Source organism: Bufo gargarizans, chromosome 9, assembly GCF_014858855.1.
Source record: "Bufo gargarizans isolate SCDJY-AF-19 chromosome 9, ASM1485885v1, whole genome shotgun sequence".
NCBI lineage: Eukaryota > Metazoa > Chordata > Amphibia > Anura > Bufonidae > Bufo > Bufo gargarizans.
The window spans coordinates 63,808,635-63,822,913 of NC_058088.1; the positions used below are offsets into that span (position 1 = coordinate 63,808,635).

The 14,279-nt window shown below is 39.1% G+C and overlaps 1 protein-coding gene across 4 annotated transcripts in view; it reads right to left on the bottom strand.

Annotated features, from left to right (window-relative positions):
* The window catches only part of FGF13 (fibroblast growth factor 13), a 409,233-nt gene that overhangs the window by 35,770 nt on the left and 359,184 nt on the right, over positions 1 to 14,279 (bottom strand). The window lies entirely within an intron of this gene.

The following is a 14,279-nucleotide window of genomic DNA, read 5'->3' on the forward strand; positions in this document are numbered from 1 at the left end:
TGTCAAGCTTCCCTTCTAGTTCAGCCTGCTTTTTTTTAAAGGGTTAAATATCTGCTTCTTCTGAACAATCCTTCTAAACCAGGACTCATTTCATATTGCTGGGATCTGTGGGTATTTCCACTGTGGATTTAGCCAAGGATTTCAAACTTTTCACTGATGCTTTAGAAAATATGATTTAATGATTCAACGATTCTTGGCTCCATTTGAAGTTGTTGTTTTTTTTACCTCGAATATTGGTACGATATGCCACCAATGTCATACAGATGCAGGTCTCACCTCTGGGACCACCAACTGTCTCTAGAACTAAGAGTCCAAAGAGAACAAGAGCACATAGCGCATGTACAGCCACCCTATATTAATTTTTCTTCATTCCCTTACGTCCTGCCAGCAGCACAGATGGGGTTAACTACCCCCCGTGGACTGGTAGGACCGACGGAATTTTAATGAGCCCAAGCAACAATAATAAAGATTTACACCCCTACTAAAGGAGGGGACACCCCCCCCAGCCCACTGTGTTCTTTTCTGTCCTCCGGAGAGGTGGACTGGTGGTTTCCTTCCCTCCTTTGGGGGAAGATTTTCTTCATTTTTGTTTCTTTCTACTGCTCAGCCCCATTTTTATTTACTAAATCGGGGCTCTTGTTTCTGTTTACCTTCCTTCCCCTTTTTACAGGTGGTGGATTCCTTGGTTCTGCAGGGATACAGTCTCTGCGGTGGGCGCCGCCATCACAGGAAGTGACATCGGTCTCCTCCGGCGTCACTTCCGGTTCCCGACTTCTCGTCTGAGAAGCGTTTTTTTAATTCAGAGCTATAGCCACTCCCCTGCCGACCTGCTGCTGATTCATATAGAAAATAGCTGTCAATCAGCAGCAGGTAGGCGGGGAGAGTCAGGAGCTCATGAATATTCAGGACTCATCATTATGAGCTGGAGCTTTTCAATACAAGATATTGGCAGATTGACTGGGCTAATTAAAGAAAGTGAGCCAGCATTTTGCTAAGAGAATCAGTCACTTATTTATGTTGCCCTTAGTTAGGACACCATAAAACTGGTGACAGGTTCTCTTTAAAACTTATTTTAGAGGTGACAGACTCCCTTTAATGAAATGTTCTAGTCTATAAGCACTTTATTAGGCAATATCCATATGAAAAGGGAGTGACTAATAATAACTAAACTAAACCATGAATAGAAATAATATATTATGGACTGCAGACTCTCATTGTGTTTTCATAATTATAGTGTTCATAATTATTGGGAAAAATGTATGATGCCATTGAAATCCTTAATGATCCCCATGGATATCAGAACCACATGGCTTTTAACTCTTAATTTTCACATTTGGTAATAAAATCAAAAGGCATAAAGAAAATTTATTTAATGGACCTATAATCTAAAAGTGCCACAGTCTCTGATCCAAATAAAAATGAACCCAAAAACGATGTGGGTAATTTTCAAGCTTGGTAGATGGGGATATGGGACTTCATGGGAGAGGGGCAGGGCCAAAGATGCACCGTTTTGAACCAAAATGTTGGCACAATTCTGGTGTAAAAGTCTCAAAGATAGCAATTGTTGGTACAAAGTAATTTAAAGGGAACCTGTCACCTAAAAAACGCCTCCCAAACTGCCAGCATCACCTTAAAGTAGCCAGCAGTATGTTCCTAAAGATCCTTTTCTTCCTCTAGCCAGATGCACCAAAATCTTGAAAAACAAACTTTAATTACCTGCACGCGATATGTAACAGCAGAGTTTAAAGTCAAGGTGGCAGTGGCCTTCTCACTTCAAGTCAGGATAACCATGCCCCATTTGGCTTGGTAGCTCTTATGGTGGCAGTCCTCACCTTGGTGTTCATTGGGCTGTGGCGTGTTTGTAGGGCCCTCACTTTCTTCCCTCATGGCACATCTTTAACTTTAGGGTCTCCTACCTAGTGGTGGTTAGGTGGCCTATGATTTTTTTATGTAGATAAGTAGCGGCGTGCAGGGCATATGAGCAGGGGTAGATGGAGGGGAAACAGATGATGGTGGAGTCAATGATCAGACCCATTTGGTTACAATGAAAAAGTCTATCTTTACTAAATAGATGATGGGAGTAGTTGTAGATATAGCAGAAATAGGTACAGTTCTGACAGAGTAGGCTTTTAACACTTTCTGCCAAGTCTGTGGGGTGGAGATCTACAGATCACCAGTCCATCTCAGACATGTGTAGGGCGCAGGAGGCAATTAACCCTTTCCACATGCAGTAAAGTTCAAAACCATAAACGTATGTTACCTTTACTCTCTTTGCCCAGCACACTGTTTTTAGTGGTTCTCAACCATCTATGAATGTCTGTTCTCTTAATCTCAGGGGTAGCCTCCCAAGTACCAATTTTTTTGGGCAACTTTCTGTCTCAGGGGTGAAGGTTTTCTGTGTTGGTTCCATGTTCATTTGTGCCTGCATTGCTAATAAAAATTATGTTTGAATAAATTAAAATGAGCCTCTAGGAGCAACGAGGGCATTGCTGTTAAACCTAGAGGATCTCCACTTTGATTGAAAAGGCCATGTGTGATGATGTTTTCACCTCAAACATTTAAAGAGAGCAGTCTCTTGGAGCAACAGCATTGTCCCCATTGCTCCTAGAGGCTCATTTGTATATATTAACCCATCATTTTTCTCAGCAATGCGGGCACATATAAACATGGACCAACACAGATGTCTTCAGCTGCCAAGCGCACATGTAACAAGTCAGACAGTTTCATAGGTACGAATCTGCTGGCAGATTCCCTTTAACATATAAACATACATTTCTCCAATACACTAAGCATAGCAACATAAACCAACAAACATTACAGCAATCTTCTTTTTTTTTTTGCATTTTGAATCATCTCAAAATGCATGCCCTAGGTAATGGGAAAGACCAAGTGGGCGGAAATTGGCAGAAATAATTTTCTCTCATTTTGTACAAAAGCTGCTCTGGCATCTCGTTTGTCTTTTGGGAATTGAAAAGAAAGAAGAAACATATATCCAAATTAGTAGCATTAGCTGCAGCCATATGGCATTAAATAAAATCTTTTGGAAAGGTATTCATTCTTCACTTTTTACATACAAAGGGAAATATATGCAGATGGTTTACAACATTTTGTGTGTGTAAATCTTCCAAATACAGTATTTGGGTTTGTTGCTAAAATTGTCTGTGCATTGTGGGTATTCGCTAGCGGGTGTAGCACATAGGCAAAGTACAAGTTCTTGGTTCAAAACATCAGTATTCATTCACACGCGAAAGCAAAAACAAAAACGCAAGTTGCTTGGTGATCGTTCACACACATGGAAAGTTCATATACAAAACAGTCACCTTTTTTCCTGGGTGTTACTTCACACCCTGTTGGAAGTTCTGCTTTGTTAAGTCCACCTGGCAGTGCTAGCTGTTTTTTATGTCTGGCAAAATCCGGCCTGGAACATGGGGAGTAGTCACCCACCCAGCACTTTGAGTACTCCCAGTAAGAGCTGTCCCGGATCAGCTATTACAGCCATACTAAGTATCAAGGTATCAAACAGCAACTGCTGCTGACACATAAAAAACGGCTCTTACTCCACCGAGGCCAGGAACCTTGGTGACACGTACCTATCATCCACGATGATTCCTTGTACCTTCTTACAGCAGGCATGCCCAAATGAGGAAAATAACTGCTGACAAATTGCCTTAATGCTCCAATTTACATTAATATTCAAATAGCGAATTTTAATCACGAATATCAGCACTTTAAGAATTCACAAATATTTAGAATATAGCGCTATATATTCGTAAAATCGAATATATATTTTTTTTAACACAGTACACATCAGGTGATCATCCCTCCCTTCTTCTAGCTTGTGGGCCAATGAGAAGGCTTTGTCACAGCTTAGCAACATCCCTAGCAACCAATAGAAAAGTTGCCTACCCCTTACTTTTCTATCTTCATTCAGCAGGACCTGCGCTGACGTCACCGCGCTCACCAAGTAGTGAAGGCGATTACGTCATCAAAGATCTTTTAGCAGGTCCTGAAAGAAGAAGAAAGAAGAAGATGCCGGCTACGCAAACAACAAGATGAGGTGAGTTGATATTTTTTTATATTTTAACCCCTAAAGCCACATTTTACTAAGCATTCTGTATTAATAATGCTATTATTTTCCCTTATAACCATGTTATAAGGTAAAATAATAAAATATACAGAACATCTAACCCAAACCCGAACTTCAGTGAAGAAGTTCGGGTTCGGGTCTGGGTACCGCATTGCACCCACGCGATAAAAACTGAACATCGGAACGCAATCGCAATCGTTCGTACCGACTCACACGATTTTCTCTGATCGCAGACCAACACATTTCACATGCACGTGACTATATGAAAAAAATATATATAATATGTCAAAATTTCGCAATCTGTACAGATCACTTTCAGAAGGATTACAATGCCAGATAACACCTATATATTGATAACAGGGAATCCAACAGTCACAATAGAATAACTCCTTCCCCTCCCTGCAAAATGATACCAGCAAATATCACAGAGTATGCCAAAAAAAACTCTGCATAGAAGTCAATGAGGTCAGCTCCAGTCCAGTTTCCTATGACCTATGTACCTAGCTGGTGTAAAGCAGGACATTTCTAAACAGGAAGCAATGTCATGATTTTAGAATTTTTTAGACAGGAAATAAAAATATATATACCGTATCACCAAAAATTACAAAAAAATATGTTCTGCATAAAAACTTATTTAAGCAATAGGTGGTTTTCTGATGACGCATTCCCTAAAATATGCCAGACTGTAAAGAAAAAGACTCCCTAAAATACGGAAAAAACATAATACTAAAAACTGAATTCATTTGTCAATCAATAATGGAGGGTAAATGTAAATCTATAAACATAAATCTAACATACACAGCACAGTTATTTCATCTTTTTATGTAAAGATTAGAAATTGAAAATATAATATAGTTCCCAATATGATATAAATCTTCAAAAGGTCTCCCGAGACTCTACAGACACTAAGTAATCTTTATTAAGAATTTACACTGTGTAGAATAGCAATAAAATGCCAACATTTCCAAAAAGCGCACATTAAAAATGCTGTTTGAAATAAACCGGCACTATATTTGGCTTTGTTTTATATATTTAATAACGATATAGAAGAAGAAGAGATAAAAACGTGCTCCAGTACATGTCTAAGCTGTAAGAGGAGATCGATTATCATAACTCATGATGGACGTCAAAAAAGAAGGTTTATACAGTGAAGAAAATACATTTATATTACAAAACTGTATTCAGACGAACATTTAGATTCTATCAATTCCGCTCACATTTTACCAGGAAACTAAATTGTATGTATTTTTAGACTGTCATTCTTAGCGTGTTGTCAAGCAGAGAAAGCATACTTTTTGTAAGGTACATCTACAGCCTGACTTCATTAAACTATACTGGGCCAAAATTGTCCTCTTCCTACAATGCTTCAGGGAAGAGCTACTGAAAAGAGAACTAAAGGCATCATGTAAGAACATGTATCTTCTGCCAAGATCGCAGAGATTCCCCAGCAATTCCAGCTGATTTCCAGGGGATAGAGAAGCTGGACCAAAGTAGATCGGCAAATAATGGGGTGGCTTCAGGGTACAGCCATGTGTGTAAATCGAATTTCATGCAGAGAATCAGCAGCATTTGCTGTAGCAGCAAAAAATCTCATCACAAATTGACCAGCAGTGTCAACAGGGGCGGATTGGCCATAGACCATACAGGGAAATTTCCTTGTGGGTCGTTGCCCAAGGGGGCCACCCAAGCCCTATTTTTTGCCGCTGATCGGGTACATAATGAGCTCTCAGTGGTAATTTTGAGAATCAGGTACTCATGTACCTTGCCAGTGACCACACGTACCCTCCTAAATTCAGCTGCTATGGTCTGTTTCTCACCTCCTAAGCCCCCTGCTCTATATCTTAATCAGAGGAGGAGGAGGACAGAAAATGGCAGCTACTGATGGCCACCACAGAGGGACAACTTTTGGGGCAATATTGTGCTGCACTGTGGTTTATGGTTCTGCCTGGATGGTATTTTGCGTTATGGTATTTCTGACCCCACCTACTGTCAATTTGGACCCGCCTACAACATTTTACATTTTTAACCAGGGCCACTTTAAGTTTCCAGTCCACCTCTGGGTGTCAAATTATGTTGCAGATTTCCACTGCAGATTCCAAATCTGCAACAAAAATCTGCCCCATTTAGCCATACTAATATTCTGAAAGAAAGTCACTAAAGTCAATAAACTTTCGGATGTTCACCCTAGATCAGTACATTATAGTTTTTTTCTTAATGTGACTAAATTCAAAAGTCTCTACGCTGATTCATTTCTTAATATACCTTATATTCATAGCCACTGGAGCTTTGTTTTCTTTGTTTTTCTGATTAGCTTTTAAATCCCTGACATAGTCATACATTGGTTGCCAGTAGTCACCACTAGAGGGAGATTAGGAGCTTATGGCATACTGTAATAAACTGGATTTGAAGAGGGCCTGTCACCTCTCCACCCTACACACACACACACACACCTGAGTTCATTAGTACTTTCTCCATTAAATAACTTTTTTTTTTTTTTTTTTCTTTTAACTGGAAATTTCTAAGTATATTGGTAAGTGGATATTACCAGTTTAAGGGTATATCTCTATATATGCATGCCCCCCCTCCTTTGAAGGGGGAAATGGTAACCAATTGTCAATGTATTCATATGTTTTTAGGAAGAATAACAAAGGAAAGACATAAGACTGCTTTAAGAAAGGATGTCCCAGCATTTTCACATTATATTATGACGCATGTGATTATTTCCTAAAACAGACATGTCAGGAGAGCCAATGCTTCCACTTTTACAACAACTCGGTGTTCAGGAGGCTCTTAAGCTCCCACTAGTGGTGGTGGCAGGAATATAGAATCTTATCTTTTATAATAATATGTTAATGCAGGGCACTTGGGGCTTTTTATCAGAAAAGCAAAGCTCCAAGTGCTGTAAAGATACAGTATGTTAAAAAGCTAAACAGCAATGAATTTTAGACCTAAGAATCTGCCTGTGCCCATAGTCAGAGTTCACATTTCATTTCCTAGCTTGCGCCTGCACAGGAGAAATGAAAGCTGCAACGAAAAGCTAGTTGCTAAATGTAACAAGGGTAGATGATTCCACAAGTTTCCTTCCTAAATAATTAAAACAGACTAGTAATTTCTCTTATGCCTGTGTTTCATAGAGGCGATCCCTGCGGCTTGACTAAAAAAAATAATAATCATGCTTTTGTGTCTGATGTTCATTCCATTAAAAGAACACTCCAGGCAAACCTACACTGTGTAATGCCTAGTGCGGGTCCTGATGGGGCGGTGTATGACACAGGGATTCTCTCTCTCTGTTGTTACTTTAATCCCTGTGTAATGCAACCTCCCCTCCAATGTTTTTAATTTCTGGGCATTGGGCCACTGGGAAATTTCCGGTCATCCTCTGTGTTAGAGACTTTATGGAATTACCCTTTAGATCTAGAAATGCAAATCTCGCAGACTGTTGGCATGCGTGAACTTCAACTCATATACAGTTTTATTAATTTGCTAGTCTATATCACCTTCTTATGGACATGAGACCGCAAAGAGTATTTTCTTTAAATAAACATTAAAGTAAAGCAGGAAGAGATGGCAAATCACTAGGTCCTCCCACGTTTCTTCCAGTACAGCCACTCCACTGTTCTCCTCCAGTCCTGTCGTGAAGATGTCACATACATTATTCAATTGGCCACTGAATCCAACCACTGGGTACTGATTGTATGTGCAGTACATGACCAGCTTGTATGGTACATGACCACTGAGGCCAGTGATTGGCTTCAACGATCACATGAATAATGTATGAAATCTTCACTACAAGTCCACTTGGGTCCATCAGAACACTAGTTATTTAACGGATAGCTTATGGATATTTTTATTTTATACCATTTATACCAAGAGAGCCCCTTTAAAGATTACCTGTCCCCTCTCCTGACATGACTGTTTTAATAGCTTCATGTATTTCCCATGTAATAACAATTCTGGAACATCTATTCTTATGTCTCTATGTTATACCATTCCTTTATTAATTAAACTAGAAGTTATTCATTAACTAGAATAATTAATTGCTTACATTCTGCAGTAAGGGTACAGAGGGGTGGTAACAAGTGGCTCAGTCTGAAAATGGAAGCACTGATTGGATAGAGTGAGTCTGTGCAGGTACACACCCCCAAGTGGTTACCACCCATCTGTACCCTTACTGCAAACTGCTAGCAATTCATTCATAACTTCTAGTTGAAATTATAAAGGAATGGCAAAGCATAGAGCCGTAAGAACAGATGCTTCAGAATTGTTATTACATGGGAATGCATGAAGCTATTAAAACAGGCGTGTCAGGATAGGTGAAAGGTCCTCTTTAAGCGATGCAACTACAGCATAGCCCTATTCATTTCACTTAGAAGTGTCCTGTGCAGGAGAACTACTGACCTCTATGCTGTTTTTTTATGATTGGTCAAGGTCTTGGAGGTAGGAGCCCACAAATTAGAATGTTTAGGTATAACCTGCCAATATGTTAGATACTATAAGATGAGACTACCCCTTTGATTAAAAAAATATCTAGTAGGACAATAGTTAGAAGCCTATTGCCTAGACAATTAGGAACGAATGAACAATACAGTATTTCTTTATCCCATTGTAAGTTTATTTTTATGTAAAGTAATTCTAATGCTTATTGGTTCTTTAAAGCTAAACATATAAAAAAATTAAGGTACATGGTAAATACTGTGAAAAAACTATATTAGTATAAAAAAAAAGTCCCGAACAGCTAAACTGAAAGGTTATCTCGTATTATATGCTCTTGTTTAACTACTCTTTGATGTGCAAGCTGTCTATATATAGTAACCCTTCAGTGTCACATCAGCACGATATTGAGGTTCATCAATCCATAGCAAAAGGACGTCACATTCTCCATGCTTGTCTGTGTCATAATTGGGTTATGCTGAGAGACAGAGAGAGGTCGTCATCCATATTAAATGCAGGAGCTTCTTGGAAGATGGACTTCTTCATTAAAGAACCATGAACATACCATGAATATAGGTACTCTAAGAGTTTTCCCCCATCACGTTATTTGTTTAATTGAAAATATGAGGAATAAATGTTATAAATGGTATTTGATTTAAAAAAAAGGTCTAAAAATTCAAAACCCACAAAAATTGGCAAAAAAAAGATTTAACATAATAAAAGTTGTGTAACATAGAAATTTCATTTTCACAGAAAATACTGTTCTCTCTGTATTTCTCATGGGGCAATGAAGAGCTGTGAATTCTATTCTGTCACTGAACTGCAGAAGGAGAAATCTGTGTCTTACAAGTAATTACCTTCCTATACAGGAATTGAGAAAATCATTGACTGGGTGCACAAGATGAAATATCTTTGTGCAGAGCTGATGGTTGTCCTCTGGTCATGGCAAAGTCGTTATATTTTATAAACTCTACAATTTTGTATTTATTTTTTACTATATAGCCGTAGCAGATGAGGCAGGAGAATAGCAATTTGGTTATATGTATATATATATAAAATAATAATGTAACCAAAAAGTAAAAAGAGATTAAGCAACAACACAAAATTAAAGCTGTAAGTCACAGGTTAGAAGAGTGAAATGGGAGCCTGTAATAAGCTGTCATAGTACGTAGGGAAAGTCATAGGACACATATTGATTAAGTCGGCTTCCTCCTAAAAGTCGCTGGTTTGCAGGACAAAGACTACGGTGAAATCCCTCACCTAATGAGGGTCTATAAAGATTAATTTTGCAGGATCATTCTTGCTCCTTTTCACAAATCATTCCATGGTAAAACTAACGTCATCAATCTTAATACTTAAAGGGATATCTTCCTAGTGTAATGGTCTACAAGGGGCCAAACAATAACTACCAAAGAGTAGCCTTTCATATAATATTCTTTGTTGTATTGAATTGAATCTAATCTAGATTACACAATCCTATGGAGAGGAAGATTTTATTATGTAGATTGTCCATCGTGTATAGTGGAAATTAGTATTGGCGTCCCATTGGTGATTGAGACTGAAGTTTACGTATGTTTAGAAAAGCTTCATATGTAATATTAAAATATATATATATATATATATATTTAGGATTGCGCAGTGATATAAAAATATATAAAAATTATTACCTGTTTTTCTTTCTAAAAGACACACTGTGTCTTATGGGGTGAAAACTAATGAGCGCTTCCATTATGAGGACCGGAAAGCATTGAATGTGGCGCTCCTTGAGCTCTGTACTCGCCGGTTCCTGGTCTTCCTCAGCCGCTAGGTGTGCTGTTACTGGACACGGCATGAGGATGTTGGCGCGCTGTGACCTCACGCTGTGCGGCGTCCGTCGTTCACAGCACAGTGAAGAGCATAGATATCAGGAGCAGCTTTGGCGCCTGAGCAGGAGAGGTAAGTTAATTTTTTTCTTTAATATCGCTCTGAGCATGGGGGTCTCATATGAGTTCACTTGGGGGGGGGGGGGTCATTCACATTGGGGCCCTGATCTGAGGTCTGCTTAGGGGTCATATTCACATTGGGGCTCTGATCTGAGGTCTGCTTAGGGGTCATATTCACATTGGGGGTCTAATCTGAGGTCTGGTTAGGGGTCATTCACATTGAGGGTCTGAAAAGGGGGGGATCTTATTTATACTGGGGCTCTGATCTGATGTCTTATTATGAACATTGGGGGTCTGCGCTGAGGTCTGATTAACATTAGGGGTTGATATGAGGTCTGAATGAGGTTCTTATGAACATTGGGGGTCTGAGCTGAGGCGTGATTAACATTGGGGGTCTGATTGGGGCTCTAAGCTGAGGTCTGATTAACATTGGGGTTCTGATTGGGTCTCTAAGCTGAGGTCTGAATAACATTGGGGGTATGATTGGGGCTCTGAGTTGAGGTCTGATGAAAAATATATTTTTCTTATTTTCCTCCTCTAAAACCTAGGTGCGTCTTATGGGCAGGTGCGTCTTATAGGATGGAAAATAGGGCATGTTTCCATAAAACAGATTCTTCCAGGCTCACCTTCATTGAGACCAGTAGCACTCAGGGAGTTTTGGAGCTTACTCCAAGCCCTACAAGCTTTGTCACAGAGGTAGGGAAATCAATGGAGGAGGTTATATGATTGGCACACTGCGCATGCACACTTGCTGAGCTTGGCATGCTCCGTTTAAGGGCGTGGAGCATGTGAATCATTGTACTTCAGATAGTGTATTGTGACCGTAGGTATGAAAAGGTTGTTGGACACAAACATAAAACACAATATTATTACTGAGTGAGTAATAATCGAAGATTATTATTTTATATAGTTTTATTTCACTGCATAACCCCTTTATAAATTAAATTCTCTTAGAAAATTAGATGAAGAACTCTCCCTAGTACAAAAAAAACCTGAAAATGCATTCTACTGTTTATATCCTTAGGTCTGCATTATACTGTATATTGTGTGATGTTATGCGTATGACAATTTCAGGATGACCTGTGTGCATAGAGATGTAGTAGAGCTGACTTTACCCGTACAGCAAAAATAAGCAGCAGATTTTAGTGATTTATTAAAATATACTGTATTCATTTTTGCTTTCCATAGGACTGTTATTAAATCTATCATTTTAAAGTGCACCTAGCCTTTTGAAGAAGTGTATTAAAAAAAGCTATTGTAAATGCCATAAAATTTGTTTGTTTAACTAATTTTTTTTTTTTACGATTTTACTTACAAAAATAGGCACCTGAAGTTCAAGCATCTTGAGCACTTTGGAATCCATACTGTTCACATGTATACAACGGACATGCCAGTGTTATATGCATTCCCCTGTACTGCAGGCGTAGGGGCCACAGTGAGCGCTGTACAGACAGGAGCACACATTGCTGCTCCTGCCTGTGCTGTTCTGCTAAATACTGGCATAGCACATCCGACTCTGATTAGCACATCTGTGCAGGAGACCCTGTACCAATGTGTTATGCCAGGCTTTGGCAGTGCAGAGCTGGCACAGGGATGATGTGTGCTCCTGTCTGCACCTTGCTCACTGCAGCCCCACAATGGAATCTGTACACCTGGAGCGGTGTACAATGCACAGAATCCAAAGCTCTATAGACACCTAAAATGTGGGTGCATATTTTGTAAGTAGAACTGGGAAAAAAATTAAGGGGGTCATTTATTAAACAGAAACACACCTATATCACATGTATTTCTGGTGCAGATTGTGGCACAAAGGTCCTTTGGGACTCTATCTGAGACTTCTCCCGCTCATGCCAGGTCTAAAATTGTGTGCGTGGCAAGGCCGAGGAAGGGGAGGAGCTGATAGGATTGTCTTATTCATCATTTTCTACGCCTGTTTTAGGCATAGAAAATGGTCTAAATGTAAGACAGCAAGGAAGCTGTCTTCTATTTAGAACTGGTGCCGGATCCGCCAAAGTTATGGAGAGGCCGGCACCTCTACATAACCTCAGGAGATCCACCTCCAGCGCACGGCCTTATTAAGACAGGTGTCTAAATCGCCGTGCTTAATAAATGTGCCTCGAAGTGTACTACAAAAATGTAATTCTTGCCATTTAGAATAGTTTCTAATAAACCTCTTCAAAGGGTTAGGTGCACTTAAGATGGGCTGTGTGAGATTAGAAAGACATGGCTGCAGTCTTCCATGGCTACTCTTGTCCGGAGGCTTGTGTGGTATTGCAGCCATATTCCAGGTACACTGCCATCCCCATTTTTTTTTATCACATACATACTAACAGCCTACATGTAAATATTGTATGTAATTTATTTACAAAAAAACTGGTAGATTTTTTTCTGGATATTATTTTTTAATTCACTCCATGTATTCTACTTCCTGTTCTGGCTTTTTAACGTCCTCCTTTGTTTGTACTTTGAGCACGGCAAACTGTCTCACCCGACATTCTCAGTCAGACCATTCATCATGACCAGAGGGAATGGGGGGGGGTGAGCGACCCAATTACAACATCGCATATTATACTGATAAGTGTGGTCATCTTTATCAGGTAACATCACAGCAGCAGTAAGCTGACAATGGGTTACCTATCTACATAGGAGTTTAATCCTTGTGCTGAGAGCTACAGAAGGGCAGTATTTAATTATATTTAATTTAATTTGTAATTTAATTTTTAATGACACAGTACTGCCGAAATGAAAAAGAAAAAATGACTAAAATTATTTTAAAAGCTGTTCTCTATGGCACAGCTATTTTGATGGAGAACTTTGGTGGTTATTTTATTTTTATTTTTTATAAATCAGACATTTTCTTACTTGTTCACCATGCCCCTAACCCCAGCATTTTGCAAGTTCCTGAAAATAAGCCAATGAGCCTGAAAACAAGTGTCACTATATCAATAAATATGCCACAATGAGCCATTATAGTAGTTCAGCCCTGCTACATCTGTAATCTGAGCCTTGAATGGGTGAGGTTTATAATAATGCTTTGTCATCATCATGTTGCCTTTTATAAACTCATTCATATTTGCATTTTATAAATTTTTTCTTAACTTATGTGGCTCCAATAATGACATTTTGTACTCCATGCACACTATTAGGGAAAGCCATGCTAATGAAGTGCAAATGTGTCTCTGCACCTTTTATAAAATGCTGCACATATACCAGGGCTGAAAGCAGTCATACACGTGCGCCATCCGACTCGCTGTGTAGTGAAGGATTATCACAGCTGCCGCACAGCGTGCTTTATTTTACATAAAGCAGAGCTGCTTACCAATCAATCATCATTTGCAAAACCGTCATTCATCGTTAATTGTTATGCATCCCCTATATCTTAAAATGGCAGGTCTTAATGTAAGAAGATCAGCGGCTGGTATAGGCGGAATTTTTAAGTGTTTTATAAATGCCTACTGCTAAAGATGAAAACAAATCACCATTTTTACTTCTGCATACAGAAAATTCTTCTATTGCTCGATATACTGAAAAATCTGTTTTAGGCCTCATGCACACGGCCATTAGTGTTGAGAACGAGTATTGGAAAAGCAAATTTTTATCTCGAATATCGCCACTTCAAGAATTCGTGAAAATTTTGAATATAGTGCTATATATTAGTTTTTTGGGGAATTATTCGTAATTTTCTTCCATCTGAAGTCATGATTCCTCCTTCCTCCATGAAGTCATGATTTAATCCTTCTTAAGTTGCTTGTGGGCCAATGACTCATTGGCCCACAAGCAAGAAGCAGGAAGGGAGGTATCAGCAATGTGTTCAGATGGAAAAAATGACGAATATTCTA